General features: G+C 41.2%; 1 long non-coding RNA gene across 1 annotated transcript in view; it reads right to left on the reverse strand.

The window, feature by feature from the left end:
- Positions 1–12,732: 12,732 nt before the first annotated feature.
- The window catches only part of LOC132415292 (uncharacterized), a 104,134-nt gene continuing 91,305 nt past the window's right edge, over positions 12,733–25,561 (reverse strand). The window contains exon 3 of the long non-coding RNA XR_009517117.1: positions 12,733–12,989. This is a non-coding gene — a long non-coding RNA (uncharacterized lncRNA). The remainder of the gene's footprint in view (positions 12,990–25,561) is intronic.

A 25,561-nucleotide genomic window follows, 5' to 3' on the forward strand; every position in this document is an offset into this window, starting at 1 on the left:
GGACCCACCCTTAGGCTTGGGCAAAGGGTCACCTACCCTGGACCTTACACTTTAGACCAGGGGTTGGCAAACTCCAGCCCATGGGCCAGGACCAGACCCTGTCCTGTTTTTTGGGGGTTTTTTTAAATAACGTTTTATTGAAACACTGCTACACTCATTCATTTATGTATCATCTGTGCCTACTTTGGTGCTACAATGGCAGAGTTGAGCAGATGTGACAGAGGCTGTCTGGACCACAAACCCTGAAATATTTACTATCTAGCCTCTCACAGAAAAAAAAGTGCCAACCCATGCTTTCGAAGACCCCCCATATCACAAACGTCTGCTCCAGGGCTCCTTGCTCACAGGGGCCAGTGCCCCAGCATGAGCTCGAATCTACCTGATTCCAGAGTCCATGCTCTTGGGTCTGGGTCATTACCATCTCCTAAACTAAATGCCTAGTTAGGTCCTGACCTAGGCTCTGAAGATACAAAGATGAATGAGATGGTGTTCACGTTAAGAACTCATTCTAGTTAGTTTAGGGAGCTGGTTTCTATCTCTGTTTCCAGATGAGGGACAGCTTGCCCAGTAACAGCCCCATTCCTCCTCCTGGCACCCCACACTACCCCTAATTCCTGTAACTCCTTGTCATGACTTGGGGTGCTCTTGGCCATGAATGAGATCGGCACCGTCTGTCTCTGTAGAGCTTGCATTTTTACCAAGTCATGATGCAACCACTTACTTAATTCAACTGCTATAAAGGGCTAAGAAGAAAGCAGTTGGGCAGACTCAGTGAGAGCAGGGATGCAGCCACGGAGTGAAAGCTCAGAAGTTCCCTCTTCAGCAGAGCCCCGAGCAAGAGGGAGGATCTACTGGCTGGAGAGGAGCATCCTGCAGGAAGAGGAGCAAGCACACTGAAGGCAGAAACGGGGGCGTTTGAGGGTGGGACGGAGCACCACCGGGGTGTGATAGGAGGTCTCTGCTGAGGCTGGTTGGGGGTCTCCAGTTCCTCTTAAAAACTGCAGCTTCTATCTGAAGGGAAATGGGAAGGTCTGGGAAGCCTGGACGCAGGGAAGTTCCATAATCAGGTCTGCACATTAGAAGGATCACCTTAGCTGCAGAGGCAGGTGGGAGACCGTGAGTGAGAGTGAAGCGAGAGGTCTGCTAAGAGACGTCCAAAATGCAGCCCAGGTGGAAAATAAAAGCAACTCTGAGCAGGGTGGTGATGGTGACACGTTCGGAAGTGCATGGATTTGGACTCATTCCAATTACAGGGCCTCGAAAGAGTCCTGTGTAGAGCTACCATGTGATCCAGCAATCCCACTTCTGGGCATATAGCTGGAGAAGAACTTGGTCCGAAAGGATACATGCACCCCAATGTTCAATGCAGCACTGTTTACAATAGCCAAGACATGGAAGCAACCTAAGTGTCCATCGACAGACGAATGGATAAAGAAGATGGGGTATATATATACACAATGGAATATTACTCAGCCATAGAAGAATGAAATAATGCCATTTGCAGCAACATGGATGGACCTAGAGATAATCACACTAAGTGAAGTGAATCAGATGGAGAATGACATGGCCAGTGAGAGATAAAAGCAAGTCTTCTGGGGTCTTCTGGGAATGATTCCCTCCATTTGAAATACAAAAATGCAGGGAAGGGGTCTCTTCCTCTTCTAGACACTGTGGATGTGACATGTGGAACTGCTGAAGAGATCATGAGATCGTGAAGCAGCTATAACACCAGCACAAGGAAAATGCAAAGCAGGAGCGATGGAAACCTGTCCAGCCACTAAATTCACCAGCTTTGGAGAGACCTCATCTCAAGCCTTCATGTTAAGTGACATAATAAGTTTTCCCTGTTGCTTAAAACAAATTGAACTGGGCGCAGGGAGGGTGGCTACTCCCTACAGCTTAAGGTATAGTAACTGATGCAAACACTAGCATTCTCAAGTTGATGGTCTGACTCTTCACTCTGTATTTGCCCATTTCAGAGTGTAGTTCCATTATTCGGAGAACACACACACACTACAACCAAGTGGGAGCTATGTAAGAAGGATGGAGTGACAATCCTTAAGACTCTCTTAGAAAGCACAGCTTTATCCTCACCCCGTCTTACCAAACAGAATAAAAATAACACAAGCTAACCTTTACTACTATGTGAGTTCCAGGCACAGTAATAGGCATTTTATGTTAATTCTCTTTTTTTCAGTCCTAACTTTCTAGCTACTTACTTATGCTGCTGTTTTGAAGACAATAAATGACCTGGGGAACGCTGACAGTACTTCTTCTTAGTCACAGAGCATGGTGCCTTTCATTTGGGTGCTGGGTGCACGGTATGTGCAATCCATTCTGACATCTGATTTTCCCGACTTTCAGTAGATGAAAGTGAAGTCTGAGAGCACACCACTGATGAACAGCAGAAACACTAACAGACCTCACCTTACCCACTATCTTTTCACTCTCTCTTATGTTCCCACACACTGCCATTAACAGTCTATCATCATTTTTTCTTTTAAGTTGGGGTAAAACTTCTCTCACTGTGGTCTAAAGCCTTGCTATTCAAAGTGGGGTCTGTAGACCAAAATCACCCGAGAGCTTGTGAGAAACGCAAGATCTCAGGTCCCACCCTAGACCTGGTGAATCAGAAACTGCATTTGACCAAGATTTCCAGGTGATTCAAAGGAACATTAAAGTGAGAGATGCCCTGGACTAGAAGATGCAGCCCTCAGAGGAGAGGAAGGCAATGGGGATTACTTAACGTCAGTCAGAGAACTTGAAAAAGACCACGGAAGTGACAGCAAGGGCTGATGGAGGTCTACAAAGGATGTCTGGGCAGTGTTTACATGAGTTTAGTGGTGAGTCTGCAGCACAGGTAAACTGGATGCTTTGGGCTCCAAATAACAGAAGACTCATGTTGGCTTAAATGTTAGTCATTACACTGAAAAGCTGAGAGGCACGCTTCTGAATATAAACACAAAGTAAACCAGGAGTAAATAAAATTCAGCGCCTGGATTCAACCTGCAACCTGGAGCCATGCCAGCCCAGCCTGGCTTAGGGCAACCTACCCCTGGCTCATCTGCAAAGCAGCTTGGAGTATGAGCCTTGCTGGGTGATGGTGAGTTTGGGATAACAAGCTGACTAATGGACCACCTTCTCAAAGAGGTGACCAATGCAACCAGAAGAAAAAACAGAGTAAGAATTGTACATATTGGAAAGGAAGAGAAAGAACTATTAGAAACAATAAGATTATCACTCTGGGAAACTCAAGAGAAGCATATGAATAATTATTAGAAAAATAAGAGAGAATATTAATTTAAAATATATACTAATGTTTCTATATAACAGCAATAAAACAATCAGAATAGAAGAAAAGTTAATATATAAATATAAAATACTTAGAAATTTCAAGATAACTGAATAATATAGATGAGGTTAACTGAATAAATGAAGAGGTATACTGTGGCCTTGATTGGAATACTCAGCATGGAAAATACGTTGATTCTCAAATTATGCTCTGAGCTAATGCAATTTCAATAAAAATGGCAGGGGATTTTTTACAAATTAATAATTCTAGAATGTATTCTAAAAATATAAAAACACAAAACAGACCAAAAAAATCTCACACGGGAAGGCGAAGATTGCCGTAGTGTGTATTAATCTGTATATTTACCACACATTAGTGTATATTACATAATGTCATATATAATCTTACAATGCATTGAATGTTACACTGTATTTTATATAAAATATATTAACATATTTACATAAGCTACAACAGTTTAAATAGTGGTGTAGGATATGCATCAATGGATAAGAGTTGAGTAAATCTCATTTGAATTTCAGCTTCCTTATTTTAAAAATGGGATGGTAACAGTACCTCCTTGAATGTGCTGTCATGAGGATTTAATGAAAAAAGAAAGTAAAGTGCTGTCACAGTGCCTGGGATACTGTAAATTTATATGTAACAAACCTCACTGGAAACAAGAAGGGCCACTAGAGCCTGTCATCTTCCAAGACACTGCCTGAGATGCAATGGAAAGTCTAGACCCAGGGAGTGGAGAGTGCCCTGTAAAGATCATTTAACAAGATCTCAGGAAGCAGCGTTGGGTCCAAGTACCCTACTAAGGTTGAAATTCTCCCCATCTGAGTCTTTCCTTTCTCTCACACCCAAAAAAAGCAGGCCACAGAAAGATGGATGAAAACAAATACAGCCTTCACAATGTAGTTCAAAGAAGGAAGAGGGGTAAAATTTAAAAATCCCAGATCAGACATGAACAAGATCAATGGAAATGTCATGCTCATTCTGTATACAATTTAAAGAGGAGACGAAACAGCTGGAATGAACAAATGATCAACAACAACAACAAAAACACCACAAAAAAGCAGGCAAAGGAACTCGTCTGGAGAAAAACACAACCCAAGGAACCCAAGTGCATTGACTTATAGAATACAAATTCAATAAAACTGTAATTGAGTGACAAGATGATAAAAGAGATGGTTGTGATGAAAAGAAAGAAAAAAGAAAACAAGCTTTGGACCATAACAACATTTAGAAAGAGCAAGAAATATGATAGATAAGGTTAAATATTACACTAATGGCACAGAAGAAGAACTTGGGCTATGTTCGATGAATAAAAATGATAAAGGAGTTAAAGCAGTTATAGAGGGATGATTAGAATAAGAGACAAAGAAGATCCAACTTAACTCCAAGTGGTGTCCCAACAATTAAGAACACAGAAAGGGGAAAGAAAAAATATTCAGAAACATCATACAGGAGAATTTCTTTCCAGAACCAAAACTGAATGTACAGATTGAATGCATACAACATATATGGAGAAAAACTGAGAAAATTATTGATATCAAGACATAGCCTTATTGGTGCAGCCACTATGGAGAACTACTGTATGGAGGTTCCTTAAAAAACTAAAAATAGAGTTACCATATGATCCAGGAATCCCACTCCTGGGCATATATCTGGAGATAACTCAAATTTGAAAAGATGCATGCACCCCAATGTTCATTGCAGCTCTATTTACAACAGCCAAGACACAGAAGCAACCTAAATGTCCATCAACAGATGAATAGATAAAGAAGATGGGGTATATACATGCAATTGAATATTACTCAGCCATAAAAAAGAATGAAATAATGTTCTTTGCAGCAACATGGATGGGCCCAGAGATTATCATACTAAGTGAAGTAAGTCAGAAAGAGAAAGACAAATGCCATATGGTATCACTTATATGTGGAGTCTAAAAAAAAAAATGATACAAATAAACTTATTTACAAAACAGAAATAGACTCACAGACATAGAGGACAAACTTATGGGTACCAAAGGAGAAAGGGAGGGGAGGGATAAATTAGGAGTTTGGCATTAGCAGATACAAACTACTGTATATAAAATAGATAACAAAGTACTACTGTATAGAAGGGAACTATATTTAATATCTTGTAATAAACCATAATGAAAGAGAATCTGAAATATATATATATTATATATATATATAACTGAATCACTTTGCAGTACACCAGAAACTAACACCACATTGTAAACAACTATACTTCAGTTAAAAAAAAAAATTTTTTTTAAAGACATAGCCTCATTAAATTATTTAATTTCAAGGATAACAACAGAATCTTCAGCCCTACTGACAAGAAATAATCATTTACTGCTAGATAAAAAGTCAGGCTGGCCTCAGATTTAACCACAATTTGAAGTTTTGTGTGGTGAAAATTTCTAGACTTGTTGTATATTCTCTTTCTTTAGTTAAATGAAAGTTAACACCTGTTATTACAAAATAAAAACAGTAAGAGAATTTTATGCCACCTAAAAGTTGGCAGGATTACCACTAGACAGGACCTTTTACTCAGCAGATGCAAATACAGCACGTCTCACACCTACACACATACGCATTGTCGTATATGATGTCGTGGACCAGAGTCCATGAACCCACCAGACAGCACATGCTTCAGCCTATGATCAGATATTCTGTTTGTTAAGATAAGCAGAGTCTGGCTTCTAGCAGGTCTATGCTACACTTTCCCTTTGGACAGTGGACTGCAACAGGATTGCATATTAGAATCACCTGAAAAGATTTAAATTTTTTTATAATATAGATGCCTTGGCTGGTGTTCTTTGAGCAGTGTTCTTGTTCCTGGATTTAGAGAAAAGTTTTTCTTACACGGGAATTTACACTCCCCTCTCCGTCCACGCACCTGCTGGTTCTTGCCGAGTGGAGTGTGTTCTTGTTTACTTAGAGGTTAAAAGGCAGCCAGGGGAAGGCCACAGAGCAAGGTGAGCCCAGACCCCCTTTTCCCCTTGAAAACGCAGGAAAGAAATGGAAGTGGCTGAGATGGTCCTGACTGAATATCCCAGGTCTTGGGAAACGCACTTACACCCTCCCACCGCATCCCTGGGGAGTGATATCTTTGGGAGGATGAAAGGGCAAGGACACCCTCTGTATGCAGAAGTGGAGTTTCTTCCAAGGGACATGGGCTGTCAGTCATCTTTTAAAGGAGATCAATCCTGGCTTAACAGGGAACTTCCTTGTCCATTTGGGGGCCTTTCAGCAGTTGTCTGAACTGAAAGCATGGAATTGCCTGGAGCTTCTCGGGGAGGAGGAAAGAGTAGAGGGTACGTGACTAACGGGCTCTGGAGTCTGGAAGCTTGGATTCAGACTCTACTCTGTATTTGCTGTGTGCCCTTGGGCAGGTTACTGAATCCCTCTGTGTCTCAGTTTCCTCATCTGTAAAATGGGGATAATAGCATACATCTAATAGAGTTATTGTGGAGATTAATGGGGTAATACACACAAAGTGCTGAGAACAGCACCTGGCACCTACGTAGCACCAAATAACTGTTAGCTGTTGCTTTTATAGCATGGGGCAAACTGGGAGCCAACCAGAAGAGAATTTTGTAAAGAAAGACCACTCTGAATTGGCATGGATGAATCACGAATCAATCTAAGTCCCATCTTTGTATAATTAGGAGGAAAGACCTTTCTCCATCACCGGACACCCATCCCTCACCCCCACCTCAAGGCCAGGTGGTGGCAGTGTGGTTACCAGCAGCTACCAGCAGTAGCTATGACCTCGAGGTTGCCCAGCAGCAGACCTGTCGATGCCGCAGCACAATGCGGTACCTGGCATCTTGTCAAAATATCTAGGGCACACTTTCAGGAGGCCTGATTTCCTGTAATCAAAGTGGGGAGACTTCACCATTTGGATCATTGTAGTGCAGTTATCCCGACAGCACAGGTACTCCAGACAGGGTAGCAGTGGCTAACAGCAAGGATCTAACACCTGGGCATCCCTGTTCTGTGGTTCTGTGGCTGCAGGGATGCAGGGATCGGCTCTGCCCACCCTCCTGCTTGCCTCCCATCTGTGGAGGTGTGAAACACCTAGAGACCAGATGCCAGCAGCACTTAGATGCCTTCGACTGGTCTCTGAGGACAATCACGGTCTCAGGACAAATGATGATGTGAGCGGAAAGGGTGACTATTCATCACTGAAACTTTGGAATACTCTCCAGCCAGTGCTAAAATGATGAAACAACAGCAGAAAGAAGCTCCTTTCTGCTGCACACGCCCCCGGTAACCTTTGCCACTGAACTAAAAGCTTTCAAAGGGTGAGCAGAAGTGCCGTAAACCTCAGAGGCGACATTAAATATTTGTCACTGAAACACTTAAGACTTGTTTCAAACCCATTCCTTTCTGAAAGTTTATAACAAATAACTGAGTGGCTTAACCTCTACAAGAGCATCTCCTTTTTCACTACAAATGGAAACAAATGGGCTGTAAAGAGCGGGACCCTCCTGATGGGCAATTCTCAGCCACTGTGTGGTCTCCCAGCCCTGCCCAAATGGGTGAGCCGTCCTCTTTGTTTAGATTAAACTGGCTCTTGCTTCCATGACATTAGGGCGGCAGAGGTTTTAACTGGACTTTCTTTTAATCTGCCCATTAATCTTCCCTCCCCTCTCCCTGCTCAATGAATGAGTAAATTATTTACATTCTGATGTTGCAAGAACTCTCCCTACATTAAGCCTTGATTTGAGCCTCAAATATATCTTTAGATGGTGTTTACCTTACACACCTTTATCAGCACAGCCTAGCTTCTCCAGAGAGATCACCTGTTGGACTAAAGCATGACACAGATACAGATCTCTTCCTACTACCTGTGTGAGCCCGAAGCCACACATCAGAAACTCAACTGCTTTCAACCAAGTTCCAATTTTACCAAACTCCAAATGCATACAAGCATCTTGGTGCCCAGCATTCTAGTGTTAGTTTGCTCTTCAATATTCTAAAATCAATGATCCGCTTTCCTGGAGGAAACTGAAAGCAGGTCAGGCACTTTTCAAAAGCTATCCATTATGCTTCTTGTCAGAGTAAGAGGTAAAGGCCTTTGTTGGAAAGAATGATGTTATTCTCTGTATCAGCTCTCCCTCGGCCCAGATGGACAAGCGGCCACCTACGGGGTGGGTTTTCAAGCACAGGGCTGGGCGATGGCTGGGTAGAAGGGCAAATACCTGCACTGATTCAACCCTGAAATCTCACTTCTTTTGTGTGAGGGAGAGAAATAGTGAAATACATTTTTTCAAGGTATCAGAGGAGAAGGACCGAGGAAAGGCTACAGAAGAAGAATCAATATAGCGCAATGAAAGCAAGAGAAAAGATTCAGAAGGACAACACTTCGCAGGCGTCAGGAAAACCCTAATGCCTGCCGTCTGAATAAAGATTTCCTATTAAGTTAAAATTAATAAAGAAACTTTTAATTGGGAAAGATAAATCAAGCAATATCTACTAGGACAAACATGAGTTTACGAAGCATCTGTTCTTTCCCTCTTTAGTATGCTGCTGCCTCATTAATTTCTCCAGGCTTTCATTTCTTTCTGCCTTCTTTACAAGTTCTTAGCTTTACCCAACAAGCAAATGGCATTTAAACTCAACACCTATATGAGTCATATTTGCTGACTCTTGCCCAAACTTTGCCACTAATGGAAGGCATTCATTCCCTGAAAACCACCCCCAACGATCAATTATTTCAGGATGCTCCAGGAGAATAATGTTAATTCTGGCCTTGCAACTGAATGGTGACTGCCATTTTCCTCCCCTGATATTTAGGCTCCAATGATGTTCTAAGGCATCATGGTCCCCTCTGAGGATTGCCATTGACCTCCCTTGGGAATTTCCATCTCCTACCCTCTACCACAAATCATGTACAATGCGTGTTCTCCTTGTAAAATCCTACCCGCTTTTGTATTTCACACTGTCATGTGAACAACAAAGAAAGCTGCTTGTGTTTCAATGTCTCATGGTTATTAGCCAAATCTTTCGGTTTTTGCTCAAAGACCCCTTCCTTGCTGGTTCCCAGACTAGCAGACAGGGTCAGGATACATGTCTGAGAGCAAAACACTGTCTGGAATTCAGTCCCACCCCTGCCTTCTGCTGCACACGGATTTGGTACTGGACCAAGCTTGTCCACATGGCCCTTTATGCCAATCACCTTCTGGTGGCCTGTCCTACCAGTTAAATTCCAGCAGTAGACACAGCTGAGGATCAAGATGGGGACCCTCACACACTCATATTACTTAGCTCATACTAAAAGCTATCACACTTCAGCTAGATCTTTTGTACTCCCCATACTTCTTTAATCCTGGAGAAAGTCCGAAACGCTAGCTATAGACCAGTAGCATCCAGAGTACCCACGTCACTGGTTAAAAATACAGATTCTGGCCCCCATTCAGTACTTCTAAATCAAAAGCTCTTTGTTAAGACCCAAGGTTTTTTGTTTGTTTGTTTTTGGTTATTTCAGGCAAGTACGTTTGGGAAGAGTTGTTTCAGAGCCCCAGTCTAATCTCAGCCCTGACTATACCTTCCTCTCACTGAATTTCACTTCTAGAATATCGTTCTCTCTGACTCTCTCTTCCTCAGACTCTCATAATCCAGGCAGGTCACGGCCCTTCCCCACATCTGCTGTTTCTAATCGACTCTCTGAAGCTGTGTCTGAGCAGATGCCTCAGCTGCTCACTCAAACACTTTTGGAGCTAAGGAGGAGGGGGTGTGGGTAATTCAGACACTAGACTCACCCCAGATCCAGAGGTGGGGTCCAGGAGTCCTGAGTTTGTTTGTTTCTTTGGAGAACTCCCCAGGTTTGGGCAAGTTAGCAGGATTTAGCAGGATGTTTTGTTTTGTTTTGGATGGATGAATATGTGTTAGAAATCAGTATGTGTTAGTAATCTCATGATACAACCAAAAGTTTTCTCTGTGATAAATACTCAAATTTTAAAAATCCTCTAGCTTTAAAAATGCATGAGAAAATAAGGTGGATTGGTAGATGGTAGCAGGATGGATATATGAATAAATATATAATAAAGGAAATCTAGTAAAATGTTAATTACAGAATCTATGCAGTAGGTATAGGGATCTCTGCTGTAAAATTCTTGCAACTTTTTTGTACATTGAGAACTTTTCATAATAAAATGGAGAAAAAGATGCTAGAATTGAATTTTTCTCAAAACATACTTTATATCCCAACTTAATAAAATGATTAATTGACCTATCATTGTAACTCCAGTGCCCCGTAAATATTTTGTGTGCTATTTCTGAAGTAATGTACTATCTATGTCTATCAATAACATATCTTGTTCAAGTGGAACTTTTAAAAACAAGTTAAGTGCTGATGTTTCCCCTTGATAAAATGTAAAATCTCTTCCCTTTCGCATTCTCTTCCCCTCTTTATTTGCTTATGCATTTCTAGTCCTCAAGTTATTTAAATCACAGAAATAAAAAAATACATGAAGATCATTCGTAACAAAAGGTACTCATGTTATTATGAAAGTGAAAAAACAGAACAAGACAAAACGATCACTTCCAGGAAAGTTATTAATGGGGAACATTATTGCATTCTGAGCTGGTAACTGAAAAGCTTACATTCAAAGTTGAACATTTTCTGCTGAGGAAGTTGAGTCTGGAGAAATTACTGATATTTGAGATCACAGAACTAGTAGCCAAATGAGAAAGAGAATATAAATGCCCTGATGTTGTTACTGTAATAAATTCTCTGTCAAAATTTACTCAGTAACACAGAGATAAAATGACATTAAATTTCTGGGGGTAAATATTACCATTCTCAAAATGTTTTTTTATTAGTCAATAAATGGTTTGGGGATATTAATAAAGTTACACTTCTAGCTCAGCCTTCTAAACAACTTGGCTCCCTCTAAAAGGGAAGATTTTAAAATGAAACGTAAGACAAGACACAGACTGGGAGAAAATATTTGCAAGTAGCATCTGATAAAGGATCTGTATCCACAATACATAAAGAACACTCAAAACTCAAGAATATGAAAACAGAAACCCAATTTTTCTAAAATGGGTGAAAATTCTGAACAGACATTTCACCAAAAAAGACATACAGATGATAAATAAGCATACAGAAAGATGTTCAACATCATTAGCCATTAGGAAAGTGCTAATTAAAACCACAATGAGATACCACCATCCATGCGTTAGAATGACTAAAAATAAATCCATAACCAAACAACTCACAATACCAAGTGCTGGCAAGAATGTAGAACAACTGGAATCCTCACAGATTTTAAATGGCACAGCCACTCTGAGAAATGATTTGGCAGTTGTTATAAAATTAAATACACCCTTACCAAATGACCAAGTAATATCACTTCTTGGTATTTATCCGAGTGAATTGAGCATTCTTGTTCCTACAAAAAGCCATGCATCAATGCTTATAGAAGCTTTGCTTGTAATTGCCCAAAACTGGAAACAACCTAGACTGTCAATACATAAATGGATAAACAAACTATAGTACAGCCGTACAATGGAATACTGTCAGCAATAAAAAGGAATAAACTGATTTCTGCTTCTGACCAAAGTGTAGTAACAGAAATGGAATTTGTCCTCCCACCTGAAACAAACTGAAAAACCAATAAAATATATGAAACAACAGTTTGCAAGGCACAATCTTAAGCGATGAAGAACCACGATCCCTGAAAGGCAGGATATGAAGGAGGTGAGCCCTAAGCTTTTCTTAATGTGCAGCTTGAGTTTCCAGGACACAGCACAGGGAACCTGGGGGAGCTCAGTAGACTCCCTGAGTTGAACAGACAGAGCTGAGGATTCAGGGAAGCCAACACGGCTAGTGTTCCCAAGACAGAGTGGAGTGGGAAAGAGGGTACAGAGAGACAGAACTGCAGAGACCTGCAGAGGAGTCTCACCTAGGATTCAGGTGAGCACTGATCAGAGAACAGTTGTGAACAAACTACCTGGAAGAACGACCTGAGGAAAGGACCACCAGAAAGGATTACAAGGAACAGTGCTGTGCTCATACAGGACCGTTTACACTTCATGTGTCTTTGATAACTTTAGGTTTGAATCTATCATCTTGCTATTAGTTTTCTCTTTGTCCATATTCTCTTTTTCTCTTTTTCCTCATTTTCTACCTTGTTTTAGATGAGTTGACTATATTTATCAATATCAATATGGATATCCATATCAATAAATGTTGATATTAATCAACAGCAATATTGATATCCATATCAATATTTTAACAACTTTGGTGGCTTATTAGGTATAACTCTTTGTGGTTTTATTTTAGTGGTTGCCTTAAGGTTACGTTACATTTTTTTAACCTATCACAGTCTAGCTTCAAGTGGTATTGCACTACTTTAGGTATAGATAAGAACTTTCCATTTCTTCCCTCCAACTTTCTGCTATTAGCTGCATTCATTTTATGTTCATATTATGTTATAAACCTCAACCACAGGTTTTTTTTGTTGCTTAAATAATTACCTTTTAAAAGGATTTAAACAGTAAGAAATTACCTTATATATTTAGTGTAGTTATCATTTCCTGTGTTCTTCATTCCTTTGCGTCGATCCATATTTCCATCTGGTAGCATTTTTCTTCTGCCTGAAGGACTTCTTTTAATTTTTCTTACAGCGTGGGTTGGTTGGCAATGAATTATTCCGGCTTTTGAATGCCTGAAAACATTTTTATTGCATCATTATTTTTCAAAGGCATTTTTGCTGGGTGTAGAATTCTAGATGGACAGTTTTCTGTTCCATTGCCTTTGTGCTTGCATACTAACAAACTAAAAAAAAAAACCTCAACAGACACAGAAAAAGCATTTGACAAAATTCACTCATGATTTAAAAAAAAAGAAAAACTCTCAGCAAACTCGGAATAGAAGGGAAATTTCTCTAACTAATAAATGATATTAACAAAAGAACCCTACAGCTAACAAATTTAATGGTGAAAAACTAAAAGGTTACTTCCTTTGAAATGAGGAGCAATACAAGGTTATCTATTCTCACCGTTTCTATTCAACATCGTACCGGAGATTCTAACCAGTACAATATGGCAAGTACAAGAAATTAAAGGCACCCAGTTTTGAAAAGAATACACAAAGCTGTCTTTATTTACATATAACATGATCTTCTATATAGATAATTTAATATAATCACAAAAAAATCTACTAGGAATAAGTGAGTTTAGCAAGATTACAGGATATAAGACCAATGTAAAAATCAATTGTATTTCTATATACTAGCAACAATCAGAAATAGAAATTTAACCAAAATTGTAATTTATAATAACATCAAAAATATGAAATAGGGATAAATCTGATAAAGATGTGAAAAACTTGTGAAAACCATAAAGTTTTTTCAGAGAACATAAAGAAGACATAGTAAATGGAGATACTTATGTTTACTGGTTGAAGAATCAATGTTGTTAAGATGCAAATTCTCCCACAAAGGATCTAAAGATTCATGAAATCCCAATAAAAATCTCTATGTTTTTATAAAAACTGACAAACTGACTCTAAAAATCATATGGAAACATGAAAGACTCAGAACAGGCAAAATAATTTTGCAAAAGAAAAACAAAGCCGGAGGACTAACACCACCTGATTTCAGTAGCTATTATAAAAGTACAGTAGGAGAGTACGGTATTTGGTGCAAGGATAATAAGTAGACAATTAAACAAATAGAGAATCCAGAATAGACCCACCCATACACTGACAACTGATTTTTTTTTTTTTTTTTTTGCGGTACGCGGGCCTCTCACTGTCGTGGCCTCTCTCGTTGCGGAGCACAGGCTCGGCGGCCATGGCCCACGGGCCCAGCCGCTCCGCAGCATGTGGGATCCTCCCGGACCGGGGCACGAACCCGCGTCCCCTGCATCAGCAGGCAGACTCACAACCACTGCGCCACCAGGGAAGCCCCTGACAACTGATTTTTGACAAAAGTACAAAAGCAGTTCAGTGAAGAAAAATAGTGCCTTTCAACAAACGATGCTGAAACAATTGAATACAAGCAAAAATAGTAATATTTGTGTCTTGTATCATAAAGAAAAATTGACTTTAAATTCATTGAAAAGTGTTCTCATAAACCTAAATATAAAACCTAAAACTATAAAATATCCAGAAGAAAACATGGGGAAACCTTTGTGATCTTGACTTAGGCAGAGTTCTTCCATACCATATCAAAAACATTATTCACAAAAGAAGAAACTGATAAATTGGAATGCAACAGAATTTTAAAAGTTCTGCTTTTCCAAAGATCTGTTAAGAAAATGAAAAGACAAGAGCCACAGACTAGGAGGAAATATCTGCAAGTCATATATCATAACAGACTTTAACACATAACAGACAGTTAAATATATTCAATATACACGTTAAAATCTCAAAATTCAACAGACAAAAACAAATTTTTAAGAAATAAACATAAAATTCAAGCAGACATTTTACTAGAGAAGATGGCAAATAAACTCATGAAAAGATACTCAACATCATTAGTCATTAGGGAAATGCAAATTGCAGGCAATAAGTACCACTGCACACAAGTTCGAAAGGCTACAACTGAAAAAAACTGACATACCAAGTGTTGGCCACAATATGAAGAAACCAGAACCCTCATGCATTGCTGATAGGAATGTAAAATGGGGCAACCACTTTGCAAGAGTTTGGCTGTTTCTTTTAAAGGCCAGCATACACCTGCCATCTGATCCAGCCATTCAAATTCTAGGTGTCTGTCCAAGAGAAATGAAAGCAGATATGCACACAAAAAGACTAGTGCAAGAATAATCATCGTCACTTTATTTGTAATAGCCCCAAACTGGAAATAATCCAAATGTCCATCAAGTGCATGGATAAACAACCTGACTTATATCCATACAACAGAATACTTCTCTGCAATAAAAAGGAGTGAACTAGCGAAATATACTACTACACCATGGTTGAATCTCAAAATAATTTTGCTGAGTGAAAGATGAAAAGGAGTAGATATTGTATAATTCCATTCATGTAAAATTTTAGAAAATGCAAACTTATTTATAGTGACAGAAAGCAGACCAGTGGCTGCTTACAGATGGAAGACGTGGAGGTGGACATGACAGGTGATTACAAAGCGGGACAAGGAAACTTCTGGTAGCGATGGATCCATTCATTATCTTGATTTTAGTGAAGATTTTATGGGGATATACCTATGTCAAAACTTCTCCAACTGAACATTTTAAATGTGTGCAGTTTACTGCATGTCAATTATAATTCCATAAATGTTATTTTTAAAAAGAATGCTCTATTACCCCACTCCACACATGGATTAATCTTAAATGTGTTTTGCTAAGTGAAAGGAGCCAGAATCAGAAAACTATATACCGATTGATTCCATCTGTATGACATTCTTGAAAAGACAAAACTATAGGGATGAAAAACCAAGCAGTGATTGTCCGAGTCTGGGACTGGACTGGGTGAGGAGTTAATTACAAAGGGGTCAGCACAAGGAAATGTTGGGTTTTCTATAGCTCTCTATAGTCCTATAGTGATCACACACAACTCTCTGTATTTGTGAAAATCCTTAAGACTGCACGCCACAAAGGATGAATTTTATTATAGGCAAATTTTTAAAAACCAAGGTTGCTAGGGCAACCCAAGATGCATCACAGACTGTGACAAATACATGTAACTGTATTAAAACTGAATAACACAATCACACCGAAAGGAGTGGGTAAAAAAGGAGCTGATACGCATGAACAAGAGTGTTTTGACTGAGTTCAGAATAACGACAACGTAAGCTGTACAGACAGAGACGGTGCACTCCAGTCGGTATAATTGTTTCTCGTCGAGTTATGGTTAGCAATTCTGAAAGTACATGAATATTAGGGTTGAACACATGAGTAAATATTTACAGATAATCACAAGTTTCTCACTGTTGGAGAAAGAAGTTACAAATAAGCAAAGGAGAAATTCTAGAATTTGGTGCTGGATTGAAGTCTGAGTTATCTGTACAAACTTATGTGTTTCTTTCATATATATATATATATATTTGAATATGTATATTGAAGTAAATAAATAGAAATAGTGTACATGCATACTAATACATACATATATTTCTTTAAAGTATTTCCCTCCAAATATTTATTAATAATACAGGGGAAAATAGTAACTCTACAGTGGAGAAACCTGGCAGACACCACTTTAACCAAGTGATCAAATTTAACATTACCAGTTATAAGGCATATCAATATATGTATCCCTGATATCATGTGCTGAGAAGGGCACACCAGCTTTGTGATATTCCTCTCAAAAATTCACAGCCTTAATAAGGAAACATCAGACACAGCTAAATAGATGGACGTTCTACCAAACATTTGACCAGTATGCTTCAAAAATGTCAAGGTCACAAAAGACAAAAATGAAGGAACTGTCAAGAGTGGAGAATATTAAGGACACATGGCAACTAAACAAAATGTGGAATCCTGGACAGAAAGAGGACATTAGTGGGAATACCGTGGAAATCCTATTAAGCCTGTAGTTTCATTAACAGTATCATACCAATGTTAATACTAGAGTTTTACTAACGGTACCACGGTTCTATAGAATGTTAACACTGGGCAGAGCTGGATGAAGCCTACATGGAAAGTCTCTTTACTATGTTTACAACTGTTCTGTAAGTCTAAAATGATTTCAAAATAAACATTTTTTAAATGACACTAACAGTACTAAAAATAGATCATGGAAACTTTTAAAATCATCTCACAGTTGGAAAATCGTAAATATGATTCAAGACTGAAAAGGAATCAAAGAAGTTCTACTACATAACAAGTTTAAAATTTGTTATTTCAAAAGTAAATAAATAAACTCCAAACTCAAACAAATTGGGGAAAGTGTTTGCATATTATGCACAAAGGGATACTTTACTTTGTTTTTTTTTAACATCTTTATTGGAGTATAATTGCTTTACAATGTTGTGTTAGTTTCTGCTGTATAACAAAGTTATATATGTATACATATATCCCCATATCCCCTCCCTCTTGCATCTCCCTCCCACCCTCCCTATCCCACCCCTCTAGGTGGTCACACAGCACTTTTCTTTTCTTTTTTTTTTTGGCTGTGTTGGGTCTTCGTTTCTGTGCAAGGGCTTTCTCTAGTTGTGGAGAGTGGGGGCCACTCTTCATCGCGGTGCACCGGCCTCTCACTGTCGCAGCCTCTCTTGTTGCGGAGCACAGGCTCCAGACGCACAGGCTCAGTAGTTGTGGCTCACGGGCCCAGTTGCCCCGCGGCATGTGGGATCTTCCCGGACCAGGGCTCAAACCCGTGTCCCCTGCATTGGTAGGCAGATTCCTAACCACTGCGCTACCAGGGAAGCCCAGCACTTTTCTTAATATGCAATGAGCTCTTACAAATCATAAGAAAAAGATAAATAATAAAGATAAATAATGGTCAACATACATGATCAGAGAGTTCAACTTTTTAAAAGAATTACAAATGACTTAAAACCACGTAAAGATGCTCAGCCTCACTGATAGTAAAATAAATGAAAAGTAAAACTCCAATTAACATTTTCAGTATAAAATTGACAAAGGTCAAATTTTTCACTAGGAGTGGAGGATATTTTAAAATATTTCAAAATTATTAATATTCATTCCTGGAGGCCCAGCAGTTCTAGTTCTAGGAATTTATCCTAGAAATATGTCTAAATGAGAAATAAGCATATTCACTGAAGCATTGTTTGTAATAGCGAACAGTGAGGAACTATTTAGATGTCTATTAATAGCAGCTTGACTAAATGTTAAAAGAGCATATTCACAGCAGAATACCATGCAGCCTTAAAAAAGCAGAGGCGTGATAGAGAGCTATACCCAAGACATATAGAAGGTGGAGAACACGGCGTATCATGTGCTAACATTTATGATATTTTAAAAAGAAAAGAAAAACTGGCATATGTTTGTAATTGCATAGAACGTCTTTGAAATGATGCACAAGGAATTGGTTAATAGTGTTTTCCACTGGCAAGAGAAACTGGGTGTTTGGGGTCGGGGTGGGAGAGAAATTTATTTCTCACCACTACCCTTGCTGTACCTTTTTAAAATGTTGTACCAACAGCATCTATTAATTATTCAAAAAATTGATTGAATGCTTGAACATTCCTTCCCGGATTAAAGAGCACAGATAAAGAATATTTTGTAGGAACAAACTCAAACAATAGGATGAGTATATGAAACATGTATCTGAGTTACCCCGACAGGAGCCATAGCAGAAATGATGGAGAAGCAAAGTTAGAAGGCATGGGTACCTTTGAAGTCTGCAGCCGAGCCCCAGACTGAAGCAACGAGTTGCATCTGTTAACAGAATTCCTGTCTCAAAGGTGCCGTGCTGCCATCCAACTGGCACTTGGAGTCTGGCTTTATTGATAGATGAATAAGACTGAACGTGACACCTGTGTCTAGTGAATCCCCTGGCACCATTTAACTAACACTTAGAGCAGCTGCTTTTGAAAAATTACCTTCAGGCTGGGCCCACCCTAGCAGAACAAAATCATCACCTTAAGTACTTTTCCAGTTCCCAATAAACGAGGATTCTTGCCCTGCAAGAGGAGAACTGAGCTATATTTTATTTGAAGTCACATCTGTCGCTTTCTTTTTATGTCCTCCGCTGTCTACCTTAGATCACAATCCCTGTGTTATCACAATATCCTTCCAGGGGATCCAAGGGAACCCCCTCTTTGGAGACCTTCGATGGCTGCTCCTTGCCCACGGTATAAAGTCCATGCTCAGTTGTACTGATATTCCCAAGGCCCTTCACAATCTGCTTGCAAAATACCATTTCTGTCTGCTCTCACCTATTCCCAAGCATCTACACAAAACTACTGGACTTTCTCCAACCCCATCAGCTTAGTCTTCTGAATCTCCAAACCTTCACTCATGCTTCTCTCTTCGTTACCTTCTTAATGACCCACCAATAATTTATCAAGACTGGGATCCAACGTCACCTCCTAGTGAAGGATTTCCCAGCCCTTCCAGACCAAACTGACAGATACCTTCTTCTTGCTTCCAGAGCAAAGACGCAGCTTGTACAAGACTCTACTGTACCATTCATCACAATGCCTTATTATTATATAACTTACTCACCTCTCCCCAATATTTGTGGTCTCCGGAGGAGGAGGAACTATGACTACTCACAGTGCCCAGGTAACACGGTTTCCAGCACATACTGAAAGCTCAATAATTATATTTTTATTGAATACACAGTTCCTAAATGTCTAATTCAACCCTCACATTCTTCCTAACTCTCCGATGTTCAGCCTCTTGCTCCCAACACTGCCTGCACCCGGCCCACACCTGGAGGATAACGTGTATGGCTTGTCGCAGGCTAACTCCTCCTGAAATGCGCAGTTCCATTTCTCATCTACAGAGACTTTTCACCCCAGGTAAGCTGCCCTAAATATGGCTTCTCTTCCCCACCTCCAGACTCAAGTTTACCCTATTTTCCTAGACAACATTTTTCCACCCGGACACGTTAAAATCATGATGCAATACCGCTACACACTCACCAGAATGGTTAAAATGAAAGAGAGCCTGATTCTGTATGTTGACAAGGACATGAAGCTGGTTCTCATGTAAATTGGCATAACCATTTTGGATATCTGTTGGGCTAAATACAAATGCTCATGACCTACAGATTCTATCCTAGGTATAAACCCGACAGTACGTACAGGGCAGGTACAGTATAAGAATGCTCACAACAGTACCCAAGTTGGAAACCACCCTACGTGCATCCCAAGGAGGCTGGGTAAAGTGTGGCTTATTCACACAATGAGATACTACACAGCGATGAGAACCAACCACTGCTCTACCACACAAAGTAGATGGATCTCACAATGTGGGATGTAAGAAATCAGACACAAAAGACATGAGAAGAGTGCATGTTCTATGATGTATTTTATGTAAAGTTCGAAATCAGGCAAAACTAACCTGTGGTGAAAGAAAGTCGGATTGTTGGGGGCTCAAAAACTGGGAGGGGGATTAAGGAGCCATCTGTGGCACTGGTAAATGTTTTATTTCTTGATCTGAGCTGTGGTTACATGCCTCACTTTTTAGAGATTCGTCAAACTATATACTCATGGTGTGTGTTATACCTGAACAAAATTAAATGTAAACTCTCCGTAGTGCTTTGTCTGTTGCTTTACATAGGGGCAGTTCTCTTAGATGGTAGATGATCACTTAACTGATGGAAGCCTACTGTCCTTTAGGTGCCCAAACGCCTTTGGGGGGCGGGCTCAAAGGTTCTGGAATACACTGAGGCCATCGAAATGTTTACTTTGTCCTTAAATTCTCTAAAGAACTGAAACTACGGTCTGTGGAGACCAAACTATTTAACCTGGATCCTGCGGGCAGCCGGAGGGTCCACTTCACTCTGCTATCCTCAGTTATGATGGGAGCTGTTTGAGAACAGACTTCTGCTCAACGTATGTTTTCTGGGATGCTATCCTCCATTCCTGGCCTTCTTCAGAGAATAACTACTGAAGGATGACCCACACACCTGCAGCAACTAGTGCCACCTGTGAGCTGATTAGAGATGCAAATAAGTGAGGCTCACCCCAGACTAAAGGGGTCAGAAACTCAGTGGCGGGTCCAGGAGTCTGCAGTTTAATCAGATCCCCAGGTTTATCAACCGTGTCTTTTATTTTCTGTATTCTGATGCTTTGACACCTGGGGCCTTGCCGGTCCTGGAGGGACTGCCCCGCCCAGGGTTAGCCAATCCCTAGTGATAGTAAGCAACTCATTCCCAAGTGCGCTTTTCAGTGACACACCAACCAATCCAGAGCCACACCCCAGCCACCTTCTTTACAGGCTCTCATACTCCAGATTACTAGCCACCTGTCCTAATAACCCTATGGGGGTGGGGCTAGGTAGCAGACAACTAGGACAGTCCCTATGCCCCAGAGTCCACTGAAATTACTCAGACTGGCCGGTCCTGCACCTTTGTACCCCACCTTGTCCATTCCTTTCTTTGGAAACCACAATGAAAGCCCTTGGCCACAGCGTCCCCTTCCCTGCCAGCTCTGGGATTGACCCTTGTGCTTTCCTGTATGGCCCCCAATAGCATGGCATGCCCCCTCCTCTTGGAAACTGTGAATAATAAACCATCTTTTCAATAAACCACTCATTTCCTGATCTACTGGCCTTACTATACCTCCAATTTTCTACTAATACCGGGTATTTTAAATACCAGGAGATATGTACACACATTGATTTTGAGGGGCAGTGCTTTAGAAATGCTCTCCTACCTTTTGCAAAAGAGCTACCCAGAACACAGCTGAGTCCTGAATTTGCGTTCCTTCCAGAACAGAAGATGAATCCTACCAGAGAAGGAATTATCTTTGACTCAAGACCAGGCTCTGAACTTCAACGTGCTGACACCACCACCACGCCTCTGCCACTCCACCCACCGTCCCACCTCTGGCCCCGCCAGTGCCGGGTCAGGGCTGAGCAGCTTTCTGGATTCATAGAGAGCACAGATGAGGCGTCCTCTCCAAGAAATCCCAAAGTGGAAATGGCCCCTGAGGCTGCTCCATCTTGGAATGGCTTGCTCCAGGTTTTCCCCACTCAATGGGTTAGTGAGGATGTAGGAAATTATCGCTAGACACCTGAATTCTCTTTCCTGACTACTGGACTTCTTGATCAATTTGGGGACTCCATTCTCCCCATCTTTCCATGGAGCCTCCTTACCCATTTCTTCTCTTTTCAGAAGTTCTACCTCAGTGGTTCTAACATAGTTTTACAGAATAGTTTTTCCTCTGGCCACTCTCCTAGGTCCAATTTATGTCTCACCTGTTTATCTCATATTCTCTGCCAAAGAAGAACTCATGAGATTATACATAATATGTCACATGCGATTTACACAAACTGACCAGCTAATGAGAATTCTCATTTCATTACCTTCCTCCACAACCATCTACATTCGTCAACAAGATTGCCCCTTCCCTCCTGAGCGTGCAGTACAGTCATCTGTCATTTTAAAATGTTACAGGTAGAGAAGCAGAGATGAAGGGGGTCTCTTAAAAGGAGGGGCTTTTCCCAAACTCCTGTCTCATTCTTGGCAGAGCCCAGGGGACCATACTCATGACCCCCATCCCAGCACCACAAAAATAATGAAGAGTGACCATTTGTTGAATGCATTCTAAGTGCCAGGTAATGAGTTAAGTGGTTTATAGAAATGTATTATCCAATTAACCCCATGATATAACCCTAAGGAGGCAGGTATCTCCATTTCCAGAGGAGGCACCTGAAACTCAAAAATACTGAGCAACTTTTGTTTATATACCTTGGAAGAAGTACAGTCATTATTCAAACTAGGTCATCCTGGTTCAAAACACACAGCTCTTAATGACTACAAATGGATGTAAAATCTGAAGGTGCTTTCAGCAGAACAGCTTGGGAATTAGATTATGGGATTCTAATGCACCATTGCAGATTCTGAAACATGATAGCCTTGAATTTTCCCACAATACTTAAAGTGAAAAAAGGTAGTTATTTCTTAATTTTCATAAATCATATTAAAATCTGGCTTATAGCCCTGACACACCAAAGTCAACTTGGAGTTCAACGTCAGTAATAATTGAGGCTTTCTCCTCTCTTCCACAGGACTTACCTGGGTCTGTAAAAATGCGGCAGGAGTCCGGTCTCTAGAGTATTCTGGTATCTGATACCCCTGAGGGTTGATGTTCCTTCACCATCTGTGGTTTTTGTGTCTCCTAGCCAGCATCCCTGACTTTTACCTTCACCCAAGTATCCATTGTACCACCAAACCATCTTCACGTGAGGTCTTGCTATCTCCGGGCTGTTGAATCCGAGTGGATCCCAGTTCCTGCTGTAGGCACGGCTCCGCCATCATCTTTTCCAGGCTAGACAACTCTTCCTCTTCAACTGCACCAGCTCTAACCTCTCCTCTCCCATCAGGCTTAATTATGTCAGTCACCATCAGCATTTGTAAACAAAGTCTCCTTAGAGCTGACACTAGGGCTTTACAGCTCTTCCCCAACATTACAAACAAAAACAAAAGAAAATACCTGTTACTGCCCTTGGCCAAGGAAGCTCAAAACTAAGAAAAAAATGAGAGAACTACTTTCTCATTTTCTTTCCTAAAGAGAACACGGTGGGCTGGGGTCAGGAGGAGAGACAAACTACCAATCCATTTCTCAGTATCTCAAATATTAGAGCTGAAAGCAAGAAACTCCCTTTTCAAACTCTCTGCGATTCTCCCATTATGTGTTCCCCAGTGAGAAACCCTCTGTAGGTCAGCAAGCTAATCACAACACACTCTTCCTTTCTTTCCCTGTCGAGGCCTAGCTCAAATGTCAAGTCGTCCATGAACACTTCCCTGGTTATCATTCTGATCAGAATCGCTCTTTCCTTTCTATGTTCCCGGTTTGCTGGCGTCTCCCGTATTTTAGTTGCATTCTGCTGTGTGTCCTAGATTTATGTTAAGTGTATTGAACACAGATTTTTTTAAGGTAGCTGTCCCCTCACTTAGCTGGCCATCTTTGAAGCCCAAGGGTATGACACAGCTTTATCCAGCCCCAGCAGGGACCGGGGGAAATGGTTTGGCTTAACAGACTTAACCATGGATTGAGAAGACAAAACTGTAAATATGCCTAGAGTTTGGCAAACACCTTCCCCAAAACTTTATCAAGCAGAGTAACTTTCTCTGGTTTCAGACTACTGACATTCATTCAGGGTAATTTTATGGCAATCTCTCTCACTTAAAAACTTAACTTGGACACCAACCAAGTCTAGATAGCTGCATTCTTAGGCTGCCGGGGTACCTCAACTGCTCTGGGAGGGGAGTCTGTCCCTAGGAAATGGTGCAGAACAACCCAAAGAGGAGGATGATTACCCCTCCTGGGTGTCAGAGTCTGCAAGTCCAACCCCGGGGCTGCAAAGTGCATCCTGGGATGCCAGCCAACTTCGAGATGCAATCTGTGTAGCGCAGACAGCACTCGGCTGGGGTCAAAAGCCTGGGACGTAACGAGGAGGAGTACCTGAGGAGGGTTAGCCTCCTGCTTTTCCATCTGTCTGACGGATGGGTGAGCTTTCCATTCTGTACTGTCTGCCTTGGTTCCTGGCCCCTGCACCTCTTTTTCTCACAGCCATGGCCCCTTTGCTCTCACCTATAGGCTCAGCTCAGGTTCTGTGACCATGAACTCTAAGTCATAAAGGACTTAAGGAGTCGCGCTGGGTCTTCTTCCCTGCACAGCAGAGCTAGACAGTCGTTTTGCTCCTTGACACCATACTGCTGGCGCCTTCTACTGCACTTCTTACAACCTGGTTTGGTCGATTTTGCCTTTCTGAATTCTGGAAGAGTATTCCAGGCCCCCAGAGATGAACATATGGCTTGCTTTCATGGTTCCATCCCTGAACCCCAAGCCTAAAGTCGAGGTCCTCTTACCAGCTAACCTGTGGGACTCTCACTCCATCTTTGAACCTCGGCATATGGCCTCCTGCCACACTTCCCAGGTGCTGAGCTCTGCAGGGTGTTTGGAAACTCACGGGCTCCCTCCTGTCACCCCTTGATGCTGTCTGCTGTGTGCTGCTGCCTGCCTGGGCATCTACCTACTCATCACCAGGATGTCCTAGACATTCAGGACTGAACATCCCCCTGGCCCCCGCCGGTGGGTTGGCTTCCAACTGGCTGCCCCAACCGTGTGGGACTTTCCATCCTCTGGGTGTCAGCGCCCACTGATCTGACCAACCCCACCCGCAGCCAATGCCTGGCTCAGACAGATTTCGTTATATACTGGTGTTTTTCCAAATATGTTCCTCAGAACCTCTGTCCTACAGAGTGTCAACAGACATGATGTACACAACCAGCTCTACAGTTAAACAGGTTTTGAGGAGAATGTGTGAGACAGTAAAACAGGACTCTTCATGGGAGGATCTCACAGAACCTCTAATACAGGAACACGCACTGACAATCTCTAAGGAGAGATACAGTCCTTAGTGTTCCCCAAACTTGACCATGTTTTCCTTGGAGCGTGTTATTGGACTAGTGTTCCACGGAAGAGACTTTAGGAAATGTTAAGTGAAATTCTTCAGTTTCCAGCCCCATGTGAACCTTGACCTCTTGCAATAATGCCATCAGCACAAGCCCCAGAGGCAGCCCCCTTCTTAGTGCGCTGAGACCACATGAGCTGGTTTTAAGTCCAGGACCTTCTCCCCTGCTCCCATTCACTCACTGTTTGATTCTTGAATGACTGCTTCATTTACCTGT

The sequence above is a fragment of the Delphinus delphis genome, chromosome 19 (genome assembly GCF_949987515.2).
Source record: "Delphinus delphis chromosome 19, mDelDel1.2, whole genome shotgun sequence".
Classification (NCBI taxonomy): domain Eukaryota; kingdom Metazoa; phylum Chordata; class Mammalia; order Artiodactyla; family Delphinidae; genus Delphinus; species Delphinus delphis.